Source organism: Pocillopora damicornis, chromosome 9 (assembly GCF_964200805.1).
Source record: "Pocillopora damicornis chromosome 9, jaPocDami1.2, whole genome shotgun sequence".
Taxonomy (NCBI): domain Eukaryota; kingdom Metazoa; phylum Cnidaria; class Anthozoa; order Scleractinia; family Pocilloporidae; genus Pocillopora; species Pocillopora damicornis.
In genome coordinates this window covers 18,621,391-18,635,509 of record NC_142678.1, presented here as the reverse complement: position 1 = coordinate 18,635,509, position 14,119 = coordinate 18,621,391, and the positions used below count along the sequence as shown (strand labels likewise).

Sequence of the window (14,119 nt, the reverse complement as noted above, 5' to 3'; positions counted from 1 at the left end):
GGTACCATTGGTCAGTCGATCTGTCGGTGATGTTGGGTCGTTATAATATTGCCGGTGATCAGAAGTTAGATAATACGATCATGAGCATAAATTAATGCTCGGTAAGTAACAAATTTTAACGGATCTCTAGTCGTTAAAAAATATACCAAAATCTCATAAATCGGTGCACACCTTTGTTTTGTCAATTTAAGGTCTTTTTTAACTCCTTGTATTTTGTATTTCATTGCAGAAGGAGCTACTCTTTCATTCTGATGTGGCACCAATTACAAAGATGTTTTGCATGAAGAGATTTCAGAATGTGCTTAGATGCTTTGGCTTAGATTAGAACGATAGCTCTTAGTCATGCTTGTATTGCAATAGTTGCTATGTTCCATCGATGTCCTACAAAACTAGGCTGACAGGTTATATAGCTGAGCTTAAATAAGTGAGGAAACTAATTGAAAATACATGTGATAATTGGTATATTTCATCGTAATTTCAGCGTAGAAGTTTCAGTATCAGTTTTCTCTGTCTAATAACAAAATCCAGTTAATTTTTGGTTTTTTTAGTTGTTTGGGAAGGATGGAATTTACGGTGTTTTTAGAATATCATTGGTAACAAGCTAGTCTTTCCAGATCAGATCAGATTTTTCCTTCTGTGTGTTTTTAGTTAAATGTTTACGTTATCCGGCTTCACATTAGTGTTAATTCAATGGCTCCTCAATTTGTGTTCAAATATAAACCAGTCTATTCTTTGATTGGAATGAGCTTTCTTACATTTAAGCAATAATTCAGTTGAGAATCCAGTAATTTTTTTTCTAATGTTTTCATGGATCCAGGTTCGTCTATGCACGGCTTTATGTATGGTCAGCGATGTTGCGGTAGAATTAAAACATTTTATAGCTTGAACAGTACACTTATTCCTTGCAAATATAACTCTTTAAAGGAGACAGGTGAAAACTGTGAGACTTATAATAAAGAGTTATGAATGGCATGTTTGGACATTTTGATCTGGTTTTATTCAAGGGTGGCCTACGTGTAGCCGTACCCTTCCCTCCAAGGGAAAATCTCAACCTCGATAGCTGTTGTCCTTAGAGTAGGCCATGAAGACACTCCGTCCGCCATCTTGTTTGTTTGTAGGACAGAAAACATTAAGTCTAGTCAGTTAATCAGAATTCACGAAAGTATCGAACCAAACGTAAACCGACACAAAGTAATTACATATTTTTCTTGCAAAGGAGTGACGTCACGGAACACGATTATTGTCAGGTTTGCATAGACGTTCCCTCGCCTCCATTTCCCCTTGAAGGGGAGGAGAGTATGGCTACACCTAGGTTATTCAAAGGTGGACTTTTCGCGTGTGTGCGCGTGCACTAGTTTGTTTTTTGATTTATTTTGTTTGTTTTGTAGATGTACGAATTCCATTCCTTTATTCGAATAGGTCACAGATCGGAGCTGATTCAAAATACACGTTCTAGCCGCAGTAGATGGAGGATTATTTGTGTTCCAACCTGAAAGAGGAAAACAAAATAGTAAACGTAGACTTTCTTCGCCTTTGCGTCAGCCACACCGGCTTGAACAGCCCCTGCAAGAACTAGCGAACTAAAGTGATCAGGAAATTGTTTTAATACCGCAAAATTATTTTTTTTCTTCCGAACAAAGTGGTCCTTTAGTTCAATGAATGTAGTGATATCAAAGGTTCGATTAAAAATGAAGCCTTCTATTAACAGGGTTGAATTTTTGTGGGTGAAGTCAAACGGGGAAGAGACGTGCGTTTTCATATGTCCAACCAAAACCGAGCAAGGTGACCCCCCTTCCCCCTTCGATTTCACATCCGACTTCCTCGTAAGATTTTGTACATCTCCATGCATGTTACAACGTATTTAATCAGAAATCTATCAAAGTATAATTTAAGCCTTAGTGTAGGAACAAAAGGCCGTTGGGAACCAATTGGATTCGATTTGTCATTTGCACATCAATCGTAGTAATGGTGATGATTATAATGGTAATAATAATAGTGACAATGAAAATAATATTGAAGATTTCCAATTAACAGAGATGTACTTATTTGAAAGGAAAGGAGAAACCGAATAACTAGACGAATAAGGACCAAAAAATAAAAAGAAAGAATTCCTCTGCATTTATGCTGACGAAGGCAACAGATCACGGCACTACATTACGATATTCTGGCAGATCTTTCTCATTTTGCTATTGCTAAGATTACGGGACTTAGCCGCTTTGATTTATGCTGCCTGCAATACACCTCTCTATCTCGCTCAAGTTGACTCTAAGGGGTCCTCGCCCAAAAGCAACTTGTCTTTTGCAATAACAAAATGCTCACCTTTCCCAGCTAAGAACACACTTGTAAAGTGAAGTAAAAAGTTTTTTTTCCTTTTTTTTATATTTACAAATATTCTGTTGTTGTGATATAGCTGGCAAGTGCACTCTGGGACATATAGAGTAAGTCAACCATCAAAGACAAAAAATACGCTTTAACTTATACCTTTGAATTCAGTTCTTTTATTAAATAGATGAATCGAAAGTGTACTCAGTCAAATTCGTGTCACGTATCATGCTAATGATTACAAAGGTGACAATGATACCATGTGATATCAGGTCATTGAATTCCTATCGTGGGATATCAGCACACAGTAAACAAGACCTGATTGGCTTTAGACAAATTTGGGTTCACTAAGCACGCTATACTTATATACTCAAACCTTCGATTAACGATATATCATGCAAACACACGTGCAATGTACACGTGCAATCGTCCATTGTGATGCCTTTTTTTTCGGCTGATGTCAAACATATTCCTTTTTGACTTTGTACCATAAGCGGCTTTTAGGTAGAATGGACTATTTGCAGATCACATGATTTGAAAAAATTTTATTGAAAAATTCAAGTTTTCGCACTTTTGCGCATACTTCTTTAGCCAGCTTGCTATATTTGGCGCAATTTAGAAATATCAAAGAAGAGTGAGTTTCTCGTCATTTTCGATTGTTGATGAATTGCGAACATCCTCTTCTCTTCTTTAATATGGAGATGAAGTTGTAGGTTATTTCAGCATTGCTTTACACTTTTTTTTACCTTGAAGCATGCTTAAGAAACGACTGGAGAGGCATTACCAGCCCTGAAAAAGATTCTGTCAAGATCAGCTTGGGTATGTTCACTAAGCACGCTATCCTTGTAAACTCAAATCTTCGATTAACGATATATCATGAAAGTACAAGTGAAATGTACGTGGCTCATTGATATCATTATCAATATTTTGCCTTTCATAAATGCAACATTTAGATAGCACAAGTAATAAGGATTGACGACTCAACTCGGCAACTTCAGAAAAACTAGGGCATCATAACGGTGAGTGATTATATCATAGAAAGAAGCAAACGAAGGATGCGTTCCTTCGGGAGAATTTGGATCAGGATTTCTGATCTGTGGCGTTCCTTTTGAGCAAATCCATTTTTAGATAAGTGATCAATCAAATCCCATTTCGACAAGGATTTATCGGATCACTGATCTGCGCAATCTAAAGACGGGTCATTGATCCAACGCTTTCCTTTCGGCGAAGGGTTCGAAATTAATCGTTTTTCCCAACGGTGCTCAGTTTCAAAAAAGTAGGTTCTTCAAATATCACTCCACTAATTCTGCGATAAACACGAAATAAACTCGATTTTGTAATGTTAAATTAATCATCCACTGATCGCAGGTATTCAGGGTTGCCAAGTATCCAGATCGTAGTCAATACTTGCTTCTGTAAGTCAATTGTAGGTCTTCCCCCATTCCTTTGTCCATGAGGCAGACCTGAGCAAGTAGCTAACAGGCGTTCCAAGCTGCTGACTGTAGTTCTTGACATCCGAAAATGACTTCAAAATTCTGAAACATTGTAGAGTGGTTTAATACGTTCGAAATAATCCTCCTTGTGGACATGGCTCTGCCTCTCCCCTATCTATAGAAACAAAAGAAATTCGTCATCTTCACAACTTCTCGCTTCTTGTAGTATTGAATCATCGGAAAGTTCCTCTATTAACTAAACAACAGCTGCTCTATACAAGACGGCCATATTGTTTTCCTTTTTAACTCGTGAATTACGCGCATGCGCAAGAGCGAGTTATAGATACGATGTGAGGAATAGCATTCGCTCGCTCGCTTGCTCGGTCGATTCCTGTAAACTTTTTTTCGATTTTAGGCTTTTGAGTGCATTTGATAGTTTTTGGCGAGCAATAAACAAACAAAATGGCGACCTTTGTTGCTAAGAATAGTGGTGGGGTGAAAAAGAAGCCTATGATAATCTTAAAAGAGTTTTTTTTTCTCGTTTTAGTTTCAACAAGCGACGCCAGCGACTAGCAGGCATGCAAGGATTCACACTGAAATAACAGAATTCACAATCCTTGAACTTGAAAACAATCCGAAGATTCATTGAAAATATCACTTACTACGAAGCGCAAGGAGTTTACAGATGTTCAAAAGCTTTTTCTGTTAAAGCGTGAGATTGAGGACAAAATCAATCATTACGTTTCGTATCGTGTGTTTTCCCTGTGTGAAGCAACAGAAGATGCCGGCGACTGACGAAATTACAAGTTAACACGAAAATCAAATAACACCTAAACAAACAATTTTAGCTACCGATTTTCAGTGAATTTTTAACGAACAATTTTCTTTTAAGTTTCAAGACCATTTGAAGATTGAAAATACGTATTACGTACTAAAATGTGAAAGTCATACACCACAAAATTGATAGATAGGCCTGAAATGAAATTCTATCTTGTTATTGATTATACGTTGCCTAGCACGTGACTAAAATCTACCCAGGCGGAGATCCAAAATGACGGTGGCAGTCTTGGCTTAGATATATCACTCAAAACTCGTTCCCGTTTGTCTCATTTGATAAAGAGGAAATCGTTAATGTTTTCATTAAGACACATGATGAGCTTTGCTCAAGAAAAGAATTCTCACCAGGGATGCGTAAAATGATCCTTAGGCTTGTCAAAGTAAAGCGAGAGGGCTCAATAGATCCTTCCACGGTTTATAGCGGCCATATTGTTTGGGGGTCAAACAAAACCTCGTTGCTAGGCAACGAGCGATAGATTCTTTTGTAATTATTAGACGTGCTTCGGTAACTTCGCTCAATATATTAACTTTATTGAAGGAAAATTGCTTATTTTCGTCTCCAAATCTAGCGGGAACGAAGATAAGGCGTTACTGAAAGTAAGTGCCGAATTTCTTGGCGAAATACCGTTTTATCTCTGCGTTTTATGGGCAGATTGATATGTTGTTCGAAGTTGACTTCGCGGCCGCTATGATGCGAAAATCGCATTTTAAAAAGCACCTCTTTCGGTTGAGAAATTAGAATATATTTTATAGCCATCGATATTGTGTAGCTTTAAATTTTAGGCTTTACGGCGGTAGCATTACAACGTACTTAAAATTTTGGTTTTGGTTTTTGTACTTTAGGTGTTTTCAAGCTCAATAGTTGTTTTTATTTCGAACCATGGCTACGCGTGCTCCGAAAGAGCCCTCTAGTGTAAATCCAGAAGATCTTTACGAAAATTTTCTCCAGAAAAGCTTGGGTGAACTAAAAGATTACCCAAGTTTAAGGGGGTTAAGTGTAACTGGTAAAAAAAGAGAGCTTGTCGCCAGAGCCTTTTCTGCTTGTGAACGTAATGTTCGGGTTGTGGTATCCGACGAGGAGTTGAGGTCGAGACTCACAGTCGAGTACCAACAACGAATTAAGAGTCTTCCTAGAGACCCCAGGCATATTGCAGAGGATGAATGGAGAAACGATATGACAACATGGCCAGCTTTAGACCTTGGGAAAGTGTTCTCTTTTATTTTGTCAAAGAAAGAATTTGACTCGGATTATGTAGGGAAGTACAAGCTTTGTAAAGCTTATTCCTACTTTGTCAGTGGATTCGTGGGTACGGTGTATTCACACACATTTGTTTCTACCGGAGAGTGTTTTTTAAAGTGCAAAGTTACACCATCCCAACGAGTCAGAGATGAGCCACGGGAGGTGTGGGTAGCCATTGATACAAATCAGGGGGGTGTCCTGTCTGCATGGTGTAGCTGTACAGCAGGCTACTCCCAAAGTTGCAATCATGTTATGGCACTTTTGTACAAAGTGGAGCATGCAGTTTCTATGGGCTTCACTAATCCTTCATGTACATCTGTACCATGCAGATGGAATGATCGCACCTTTAGAGAAGTTGAGCCTAAGAAAATCAGAGACTTAAAAATAAGAACTGATTCACACAAACCAAGAAAGGAGGGAAATCAACTCAGATTTAAAGAAAACTTTTGATCCTCGCAGAGAGTGTGAACGAGCTGCCACTGAAGAAAGCAAAAATAGATTTCTTGCAAAATGGAAAAAAATTACTGATAAGTCAGTGATTTTTAAGGCTGTCGAAGTGGAAGAAGAAAGTCATGATGCACAAGACTTACCTCTTCCACTGAACCAAGTTGCAGAGAAATTTGCCTCAGAACATAAGGGGGAAGGGGAAGTAACCATTGTGACAGGGTTTCTTGAGTCACTTCACTTGAGCCAGAATCAGTGTGATTCAATTGAAAAGGCCACTAGGGCTCAAAGCCAATGTACAGAATGGGTGGAGCAGAGGAAAGGAAGGATAACTGCCTCAAAATTTCATGAGGTTCATACCAAAGTGAAAACACTTTTAGCTGGACGCAAAAAGGTGGTCAAGACCAAACCCCTTATTGCCAGGATTGTTCATCACCAGTCCCTAAATAATGTTCCAGCTGTGCAATGGGGGCGAGCACATGAGAAGGAGGCATTAGATGCTTTTGTAACAACAGCTATTGGCACCTGTGATTGCTGTGGAACATTTGTTGTTGAATGCAAATGTCCATACAGCATTAAAGGTGAAAGGGTTCTTGATGCCTGGAATCGAACTGAGTTTTTACAGATGGATAGTGGTAAAGTATGTCTGAACAAAGGACATAAGTACTACATCCAATTACAAGGGGAAATTGTCCTATCAAATTGCTTTAAGGAGTATTTTGTTGTGTGGACACAAGTAGGTGACCCTTTAGTGGAAGAAGTTCAGCGAGATGAGGTTTTTTATCAAACAGTTGAGCAGGATTTAGTTTTCTTTTACAAAGGCTATGTTGTTAAGGTTTTGCTGGGTTTGGTAGGTATCTTTTACTGTCCAAAATGTGAATGCCTGTGCTTGGAACCTGATGAAATTGAGAAGGATGGTGAAAATAGTGTATGCTGTGATCAGTGTGCACTGTGGTATCACTGGGAATGTGAAGACCTCACTATTGAACCAGAAGAACTTCACTGGCTATGCTCCTCTTGCAAACAGCTTTACTTAATCGAATAAATCAATCAGTGTCATTTAATATGTAAGACAGATATCACTACTATAGCTCTAGTCCTTTTTGTTGAATTTTTTTATATTATAAAGGTATCTAAAAGTTATGGTGGATATTTCTTAGCGACTGAACAGCTCTCTGCTTACTTTACATGCAGTGAATGAGCATAACAGTTTTCAACTTTACATATCACTGCAAGACTGTCTAGGAAGAATACAGGCACTAGTATTTTTGGTTCTCTTTAAAATATTTATTACTCACATAGGGGAGGAAGAAGATTGCATAGGCTACAACATGTAATGAGGATGTCATCACACAAAGGAAGGTAGCTCATTGGCATTATATGACTTAAAATCTTGAAGTGTTTGACCCTACCTATTGCCTGCTCTACATAAATGCGCACATTTGCCAACCTTGATGTTTCTAACACATCTTGTGATGGCATTTGGAAGTTGCCCACACAACACTTATCTCCAAAACCCATTTAGCCAAGGGTTTCTCTTTGCCGAGTTAATTGTTTTTCAATAGTATGTTAGCCTGTCTGGACGAAAAAGTTTTAAGGGTACGTAAACATATTTATTTCAATTTTTCCTCTGCCCAATTAAGTTGCAAAAAGTCTTTAGAAAAAGCAGTACTGTGACCTTCTGGCATTATGTCAGCCGCGAGGTCACGTTCTAAGAAAACGATCCCAGTGTTCCCATAAAAACGCAGAGAATAAAAGGTTTTTCGCCTAGAGAAAAAAGGTCACTCACCTTTATCAATGTCTTATCTTTTTTAGCGATGGATATTGATTCTTGTTCCTGAACAAAGCGAAAATTTAACGAGGGTAGCGATGCGCGTCTTATTATCATTAGAGATTCTAGGACTCGTTGCCTAGCAACGAGGTTTTGTTTGACCCCCAACCAATATGGCTGCTAAAACCGTGGAAGGATCTATTAGCAAGTGGAAGCGAGGTGTTTGGCTTCGAACGTGAAATTAATTAAAGTTAACGATTAAAATGTAAACAGGCGCGAGGATCCGCGCGGCTTGCGCGTTAGGAGTGCTACGTAAATTTAGGACTCTTTTGCATAATTTTCTCTTTGGAAATAACTACGCATTCATGGCATGAATGGCAATTTTCATAATTGCAGAATGATTCAGCGACAAGAACGGCTTAGCTAAGCCGTGGTGTGTCATGGCATTTGAGGATAGCCTGGTTATAGTGCGTGACATGACTATCAAGTAACAGTTGTATTTTAATGGTTTGTGACACAAAGAGCGATTATCTGTTCTGTCACGACAATACCAAAATTAAATTGTGTCAGCCAACTTATATTTCACTCTGATCAGACCTTTGACTCTAAGTCAGCATGAAGGCCGGTGAGCCGCTCGGTAAGGACCTTGTTTTCAAGAGAGATTTCGACTGCATTATGTTCTGGAGATACAAGAGTATCATTTAACGCTTGAAACGATTGGGTAGATACTTTGATAACACTTTTCTGGCGTCCATACTAAGGAGCTCTTTCAGTATAAAATATCATTTTAGTAATTCCCAATCATCAGGTAAGCGCGGGAACTTATCCCGCGAAAATTCTATGCGAAGGTACGAATGTATTTGGTGGTATCTGCGAAAGGGGCCATCGTTCTTTCTTAAGGTAAGGTCTTAACTGTGTATTGCTTCGCGAGGAAGAAATTCTACTCGCTGACCTGACCAATTTGGCTTTTAGGTAAGGTTGTATGTCTGATAATCTCTGTCAAGAGCTGTATGATGACGCGCGATAAATCTCGCTGCTTAATAACCATTGAGCGGAAAATGATGATGCCCAAACCATTTAATCAGCAAAGCAAGGTTTACCTTTACTTCTGTGCTTTCGAAGCAAGAGAAGGAATTATTTCTGTGGTAGTCAGATGACAGATGCATAAAATCACATGGTGTATTATCCAACTGCTGAAACCTAACATGAGCAAGATGAACTAATTATGGTATGAACCCTGACATCACAGCTCACATATTCCTTCCCTATAAGATGACGCGCTCTTGGCAGGTTAGTGTGTTTTCTAACTAATCGTACTATACTATTTCGCAATTTCGAAAGTAGAATCCTAAATATGCTCTCGTTCTTTTGTTATTTCTTACCCACTCTCTCGGGTAATCAGTCTCAAATTACCTGACTTATCTCCGTGAGGGAAGAACCTTCATTTTTTAATTTTTTCCCCGTCATTCGTATCAGAGCTGTTGCTATCTAAAGGCAGAACCTTTCCTTTTTTTTCACCTGGTTCTGTCTCTCTTGGGTAGTCAGTCCTATTTGAGCTGTTGTTATCTTAAGGCACAACCTTTCCTTTTTTTTTTGACCTGATTCTGTCTCTCAAGGGTAGTCAGTCCTATTTGGGCTTTTGTTATCTGAAGGCAGAACCTTTCCTTTTTTTTCACCCGGTTCTGTCTCTCTTGGGTAGTCAGTCCCATTTGGGCTGTTGTTATCTGAAGGCAGAACCTTTTTTTTTTTCACCTGGTTCTGTCTCTCTTGGGTAGTCAGTCCTATTTGGGCTGTTGTAATCTAAAGGCAGAACCCTTCCTTTTTTCCACATGGTTCTGTCTCTCTTGGGTAGTCAGTCCTATTTGAGCTGTTGTTATCTTAAGGCAGAACCTTTCCTTTTTTTTTTTGACCTTATTCTGTCTCTCAAGGGTAGTCAGTCCTATTTGGGCTTTTGTTATCTGAAGGCAAAACCTTTCCTTTTTTTACCTGGTTTTGTCTCTCTTGGGTAGTCAGTCCTATTTGGGTTGTTGTTATCTGAAGGCAGAACCTTCTTTTTTTTTTTTTTTTCACCTGGTTCTGTCTCTCTTGGGTAGTCAGTCCCATTTGAGCTGTTGTTATCCGAAGGCAGAACCTTTCCTTTTTGTCACCTGGTTCTGTCTCTCTTGGGTAGTCAGTCCTATTTGGGCTTTTGTTATCTGAAGGCAGAACCTTTCCCTTTTTTTCACCTGGTTCTTTCTCTCTTGGGTAGTCAGTCTTATTTGGGCTGTTGTTATCTGAAGGCAGAATCTTTCCTTTTTTTCACCTGGTTCTGTCTTTCTTGGGTAGTCAGTCCTATTTGGGTTTTTGTTATCTGTAGGCAGAACCTCTTCTTTTTTTTCACCTGGTTCTGTCTCTCTTGGGTAGTCAGTCCTATTTGGGCTTTTGTTATCTGAAGGCAGAACCTTTCCCTTTTTTTCACCTGATTCTGTCTCTCTTGGGTAGTCAGTCCTATTTGGGTTGTTGTTATCTGAAGGCAGAACCTTTCCCTTTTTTTCACCTGGTTCTTTCTCTCTTGGGTAGTCAGTCTTATTTGGGCTGTTGGTATCTGAAGGCAGAATCTTTCCTTTTTTTCACCTGATTCTGTCTCTCTTGGGTAGTCAGTCCTATTTGGGCTGTTGTTATCTGAAGGCAGAACCTTTCCTTTTTTTCACCTGGTTCTGTCTCTCTTGGGTAGTCAGTCTTATTTGGGTTGTTGTTATCTGAAGGCAGAACCTTTCCTTTTTTTCACTTGGTTTTGTCTCTCTTGGGTAGTCAGTCCTATTTGGGCTCGGTCGTTGCTTTGTTGTTTGTGTTCTGTAAGACTACTTTTTTTTTATTTTTGTACCATAAGCGGCTTTTGGGTAGAATGGACTTTTTGAATGTCACATGATTTGACAAAATGTTCTTGAAAAATTCAAGTTTTCGCACTTTTGCGCTTAATCTTTTAGCAGCCTGCCACATACAGCGCAATTTAGGAATAACAAAGAAGAGTGAGTTTCTCGTCTTTTACGAATGTTACTGAATTGCAAACATCTACTTTCTTTTCTTTAATATGAAGACGGAGTTGTAGGTTATTTCAGCATTGCTTTACACTTTTTTTTACCTTGGAGCATGCTAAGGAAACACTGGGGGAACGGACTTGGTCTGGGACCTGGACGGAGGTCATCATCAGTGTCGAGTTACACGCACCGGACTTAGTACATTCCATTGTAAACTATGATTCTCTTGACTCTGATGATGACTTCTGCTTAAGTTGTCGAAACATCAGTCACTTCGAATGACAAAACAGCAGTTAATGTGCAGATAGGTACACTTTATACAGCGGCTGCACATGGTGAAATTCGAGCATTACAATGCAGCTGAATCCGTGAGAGAAACATTTTCGTATGTTTTCCTCGATGCTTGAAAATATTATAAAGTATTTAATGATAGAAAAATAAATATAAGAGTAAGAAATTGAATATCCAATAAAAAAGGTAGTTGTTTAAGGCAGTTTTTCTAACCTCATTCCCTTTTGAACGACAGTCATTACTTTGTTGTTTATGTGATTCCCAGAAACTCTGAATATCAACCTTCAGACAGAGCTTGTCATTATAACTGTCAATTTCCGGGAATTCGTTTCCTTAATGCTCCCCAATTCCGAGAAACAGAACACTGTTTTAATTGTCTTACGTCGGTGTTTTGGAAAGGTAGTATGCATCTGATATAAATTCGCGGGGCTCTTCATAAATCCCAAAAGATTTAATAATTTTGTCTACATTAAATAAAAAGAAACGCCCAACGATCGTGTTAAAATTGTGATATTATATCATGTTATCATATATCATTTTCGATCACGTGACGTCTGCTGAGCCTGAGGAGGAATAAATAAGCTTCGCAATGCTATAAAAAGCCTCATCTGAACTCAATTTAGTATGAGGAAGCAGGTGACTACTTGAAGGTAAGTTTACTTCGGAGTATGGCTTAGTTTTGAGGTTTTTACTCATAAACACACAGCAGCTCGGACATGCTTAAAATACCAGGCCGCAAGCAGATTAGTAGAACTGAAGAACAGCTTGTCAATGGCGCACATAATGTACGAACTCAAATGGCTGTTTCGATTCGAGTAGATGTTTCATCTACAAGTTAATACTAGAGCAAGGAAATAAAGCAAGCAGAATCCTTAATTTTTTTAGGCCTTCGCCCATATATATTATGAACGGCGTTACAAATATGTTGTTTCTGACTTACTCAATGTGTTTAGTGACATAGCTGAGCGAAGAAATGATTTCCACGAAAACCGGCATAAATTTAAACTACCAATTCAATACTACGTCTGACTTGTTTTCAACCATAGTGAACAAAACTGGCCTTTTTTGTACTTGTTTATTTACGAACTCAAATGGCCCGCGATCGGTTTCGGTCCAAGTTATTATCAGAGCAAGGAAATAAAGCACGCGGAATCCTTAATTTTTTCAGGCCTTAACCGGCCTTGCATATATACGATGAACGGCGTTACAAATATGTTGTTTCTTACTTATTCAACGAGTTTAATGAGATAGCAGAGCGAAGAAATGACTTCCACGAAAATCGGCATAAATTTAAACTACCAATTCAATTTTACGCCTGACTTATTATCAACTTCAGGTTTGTTTTCATGTCATAAAAGACGAGTTATAGCTTTTTTACTCTTTACGGTGGCTAATTTACGTTTTCAACCCAGTTGTTAACACTAAATTACCTTCTATAGAGCATAGAGCTGAGCCAAAGCTGTCACGCCATCTGCCAAACTGTACTATGTTCGACCTTTTCCGGGACTTCCTTTTAGCTTTTTTCCGATAATTGAAACTGAAATTTCGGAACAAGCGAGCCGGCAAGTAGCAACAGAAGTACCAAATAAAGGTTTGTAAACATACCAGGCGCCGTAATTTACGTTATTAAAACGAGAGCAGATACGAAAATCCTCGAAGGAAAACAAAATAGACGTTCGAGGTTTTAGAGATTGATTCACGCTCAGTTAGATTGCAAGCTTACGTACGGAAATAAAAATCAAACACAGCCAACACTCATATAGTATATAAAGTTCAGTGTTCAAAAACAAAACAGAACAAAACAGAAATGATGAAAAATATAACCAAACTGGCATAACTGTTAAAATTCATTCTAATCATGACGGTGTCTGAGCAAATATGATCATGCTGAAGTCCATCGCGGCTCGCTCATCATGGCGATCTCCGGTCATCACAGCAAGCCCCAGAAACTACATCGGCCGCCCTTCGAGTGAAAAAAATAAGAGCTTGCTCTGATATCCTTTCCGATGCGTTGAGTGGAAAGTAACATCTGTCACTGCAGCCGAGTTTTGCGGCGCTGTCATCCCAAGCGATCTTCATGTTCCGGTGAATTCGGCTGTCGTTCATTCAAAATACACTCGCCTTGAACAGTTTGTTTTCTACCTTGTCATGTGAAAAAACTCGCGTGTTTTTATGAGCCATAATTCGGCTGAAGTTCACTGAACATTTCACTTCAAGATTCTGTATTAGAGACTTAAAAACTTTAGGCAAAAGTGTTAAATTCGACCTACCGAACTATTTCAGTTTGTAAACTATCGCAGAAGGTGAACTTTGATGGTTTTTTAACTTTGATGGTTTGACACTTTTGACAGCTTTAGTCTTGTACAGCCAATCAGATTATTTGAACCATTCTAACAGGGATTCTGATTGGCCTATTGTAGCGTGCTTTATGAGAGTTTAGAGCATGCTGACGACACTGTTGTTCGCTTTGGAAATAAAGTTTGTTTTGAAAATTGAAAGTAATGCTCGGGGAATTTAATGGATTTTTTATTATAAAACAAATAGAGAAGCCTTGACTGTGCTCTGTTCTGTTATAAAGCACGCAGGAAGCGGCTAGAGCACGAAAGAAGTGTAGGGAGAAACACGACTTCTTTCGTGCTCTAGCCGCTTCCTGCGTGCTTTATAACAGAACAGAGCACAGCCAAGGCTTCTCTATTTGTTAATTGAAGGCCGATCCATGGTGAATAAAACTGGCCTTTACGGAACTTATTTATTTCTCCGAGAA

General features: G+C 38.8%; 1 protein-coding gene across 1 annotated transcript in view; it reads left to right on the top strand.

Annotated features, from left to right (window-relative positions):
* LOC149040493 (sacsin-like) overlaps window positions 1-972 on the top strand; it is a 31,397-nt gene extending 30,425 nt beyond the window's left edge. The window contains exon 10 of the mRNA XM_089182608.1: window positions 230-972. The gene's annotated coding sequence lies outside the window, so the exon portion shown is untranslated. The remainder of the gene's footprint in view (window positions 1-229) is intronic.
* Window positions 973-14,119: the final 13,147 nt, after the last annotated feature.